At 38.9% G+C, this 3936-nt stretch overlaps 1 long non-coding RNA gene across 1 annotated transcript in view; it reads left to right on the top strand.

The window, feature by feature from the left end:
- The first annotated feature begins 2355 nt into the window (after positions 1 to 2355).
- LOC112550429 overlaps positions 2356 to 3936 on the top strand; it is a 10582-nt gene continuing 9001 nt past the window's right edge. Inside the window, exons 1-2 of the long non-coding RNA XR_003094275.1 lie at positions 2356 to 2506; positions 3625 to 3740. This is a non-coding gene — a long non-coding RNA (uncharacterized LOC112550429). The remainder of the gene's footprint in view (positions 2507 to 3624; positions 3741 to 3936) is intronic.

Here is a 3936-nt window from a genome sequence, read left to right as displayed (position 1 = left end):
GGAGTAGTTCAATTCACTCTCTAAGCAGAGAGAAATGCAGATGAGGAAGAAGGGGGGGAGTGAATAGTTTTAATGGTTGAAAGTGCCAGTAGGTTTAAAATGCTAATAGGTGACTATTACTTTTTTTAAATTGCAGTATATGGTTTTTCAGTTTTTGATGTTGATGGTCCTCTATTTATACTTGGAAGGCGTTGTGGGATGGCCTGTGAAGTGGGTGCTGGGCTGAGAATTGGAGATTGTGCTTTAAGTTCCTGATTTCATTAGTGATTTGGGGACAGGTATCCTTTTCTTGCTGTTTTAGTTTCCCGGCTGCAAAATGGAAATAATACTTCCTTTGTAAAGTGCTGTGAGATCTAGGAAGTAATGCTTTCCATTCCAAAGTTAATATGACTTTAGTCTCTGTACTATTAATGAGCCATGGTAGAAATCATCTTTGAATAGCGGGATTGCTGTCACTGACAGGGATTTCATATGTCAGTTCCTAGAAAATATGTAGGAGAAACCGAACAATAAATGTTCACCAGAATGAACACACACTGAAAATCCATCAAAGACAAAAATATTCATTTACTTATGGGTGCCCACTTCTCACAAGACAATTACACCCTCTCTGATCTCTGTCCTAATCCTCAAAGGGAATTTACAAAGCACCTTTTCGTAGATGAGTTTACAAACTTCACTTCATAAATCTACTGGATACAAAAAATCATGGACTTAATATAGACACTGGATTTTTGATACGTTACAACCTGCCTGACATCTGACACACCAGGTAACCTGCCTTAAGCTGACTACTTGCATTCCTTCACACATTTCCCTCCCTCCCCTCTTATCTCTACCCTTTGTCCTCCAAACTTCCACTCATTTTCATTTTCACAGACTTCTTGTTATACTTTAGCTTCTTTTCTACTTTGGAGAACATATAACAGCAGCAGAGTCTCTGTATGCCTGAAGAAGGGTGTTTGTGCCCAAAAGCTTGCAAGACAAGGTTCTTTGGGTTCCAACTATTTAGTTGGTCTAATAAAAGATATCACATCTACCCAAACAACCTTGCCTGCCTATGTCCTTAGACCAACACATATACAATGTACAATTCCTGTTCAGCACTTCCCAACCGAATATTTTTCCAAATGAGAAGGAGAAAAGGTAGCCACCACCAGTGAGGGGTGTAGGGATTATGATCTGGTCCAGAATCTCTTTCTCACTCTCTCATGCCTTTTGTTTCAGGAGAAAAATAAAAAAAATCACTCTACATATGCAGTCTACGTATTTTAAAGGAATGAATTTAATTATTTAACCTACTGATTAATTTGTAGGCTTCGTGTCAAGTTTAATTTTGGAACGTGGAATAGTTCCACTGATATAATTACTTATTGATATTTGCTCCCTGGTATCAATGCACTTACTCCAGTTTTGGTTCAGTCTGAGGTCAGACTTTTGCTTGTTGTGTTTGTCACACGTTTTCTGAAGCAATGTGAAAGCTTTAGTGCATACACCAGCTAAAGCCAATAATGTTCAAAAGTGTAGCTTTGGAAGATAGTACCAAACAGCCAAAGGCATAATTTAAGGGCATGTCTCTGAGGGAAGAAAGGTGGTCTCATGATTTTGTCCCATGGGCTAAGGATGATGTGCTGTGCTGTGCTGTGTTGTATTCTGCTATGTTATGCTATGCACTTTTGATCTCTGAGCCCCCATGTTAGTGGTTTGTCATTATGTTTGGTTTTCAGTTTAAATACCAAAGTAGTCAACTGATCTAAAACAGAGCATCTCCTAATGAGTGTGCTAATGATGCTGACAGTGAACTGAAGTGCATTGAGTGATTTATCATCATGAATCATTAATAAAGAGTAATTTTTATAATTGAGATCAGCTTTCTGTTTAATTGAAAGTAACTCTTTGCTGTGTGGGGACAGTGCTAACTTTCTGCATACTGCATCAGTAAGCAAGCTCACATTTTGGTGCTGCTGTGTTTAAGACAAGCTCAATGTGGTTGGTTTATTGAAGGGCATAGTGCTGATGATATCTTTTCCATAGACAGGGAAATTCTGCAGCTGTTTCTGTCCTTCCATGCTCACAGCAGTGTTTAAAAAAAGCCCATGAAGTAATCAGCAGTTTAGCTTCCCATTTAATAATTTCAAGGAAATGAACATTGCTGGTTTCATTCAAATTAAAGAAATCAAATAAGTATACTGGCAACACCAGCCAAGTCATTCCTCCTACACTGCTTATATAAAATACATGAACTTACCTAAGCCATTCTTGGCAGATAAATGAAGAGACAGAAAGGTCAATAACTTACCTTGTACAAAGTAAAATAGGAAGATTTGCAGTCTCATCTTTGTGTGTAAGGGAAAGGAGGGAGTTAGAGGGCAGCTTGAGCTCTACCAAAATCAAAGAGGAAATGCCGTAACTTATTTTCTCATAAGAACAAAGTTAAAGACTTGCATTTGTAATTTTGTTGGTGATGGATGGAAGCATTGAGGGAAAAGTGCCCTGCAGCATGAAGGTAAGGAAGACAATACATTTCTTCTAATAAGGACCAAATTTGAATTATTTTTCTGGACTGCCCTGTTTGTATTAGTCAGATTCTTTGGGTTAAATTGTTCAGGTAAAATTGCAATTCTCATCATTGCCATTGAGGTCAAAATCATTGCCATTGAGGCCTGCAAAATTTAGCCTTTAGTCATGGCAGTACTCCAACTTACAACAGCTGAGGATTTGTCCCTTTGTATTCATTTATTTAGAGTATCATAGCTCTCAGAAATGTTATCTGTGATGCATGATGGGAGATGTAGTTCTCTTCCCTATTATAATGAAATATGACCTTCCTAATTTTAGCAGTGGAGTGTGTATTCTAATTGTCTAGTGCCACCAAGGAGCTTATGCTTGTGGCTGGCTAATACAGCTGGACTTGAGCCACAGGACAGTCTTTCTGGGTAGATATTGTTTCTGATGACCTTTCATGAAGCATTCTATCCTGAAGGACGGGTTCTACAAAATCATACCACTGTCTTAAAAAAAAGCTAGTAACAGCTTAATAAAATCTGAAGACCACTGAAATAACATTCCATTCCCTGAAATACATTAAAATAAATATGAGATATCAATCAAGCTATATTCCCCCTCTTTCCTCCCCCCACCCCCAACACGCACATTGGATTTTTAAAGTTGCATGTAGGTTCTTAATGTCCCTGATGATAATCAGTGTAATTTATAGGGCAGATTTAGAGAGAGAACTCCCAAATGGATCTAGAATGAGGGGAAATATAGGCAAGCTTTAAATGTAGCTGTATTGAAAGAAAAGAGTTCTGCCAGGTGCTGGGGGACAACCCTAGGAGGACACGTGTTATTATTCGTATAGGTGAGTCTAGTTAATGTAGCCTGAAAAGGCATTTGGCTAGGTGGACTGGGATTAATAACAGCTTCTGGTAAAAGAAGACTATTCCAGGCTGTGTGCTTGGAACAGGTCAACTACCTGTTACAAGCTACCTGTTACTACCTTGGTTGATTGTAAAGTTGTACACATTAAGTTCAGACATCCACTGTTAAAGTATTATTGCATGTGATGGATATCATTAATAAAGCTGAGCTGTTAGCAACCAATTGTTTGTTTGGCATCTCTAGGATTGGACAAGGATGGCAGGGTAGGTGGGTGTGGGCTGGTAGTCCGAAGTCCTGTGCCTGATGCAGCCAGAATATACTTGTGACCTGCCACTGTAGGCGTTCCATTCACCAGAAAGGTAAGCAGATGCCTATTAAAAATCACTAGTAAAAGCTGCAACATAAACCTGTATGTTCATGCACAAGTGTGTAAGCAAGCATCAAAGACAGAAATACCCAATTACCTGTGGGGGCACATTTCTCACAAGAAAACCACTCTCTCCAATCTCTCAGTCCTGATCCTCAAAGGAAACCTACAAAACACTTCCCAGAGAC

This window comes from Alligator sinensis, unplaced genomic scaffold (genome assembly GCF_000455745.1).
Source record: "Alligator sinensis unplaced genomic scaffold, ASM45574v1 scaffold61_2, whole genome shotgun sequence".
Classification (NCBI taxonomy): domain Eukaryota; kingdom Metazoa; phylum Chordata; order Crocodylia; family Alligatoridae; genus Alligator; species Alligator sinensis.
Note: the sequence above shows the minus strand (reverse complement) of the source record. Positions and strands in the feature narration are given on the sequence as shown.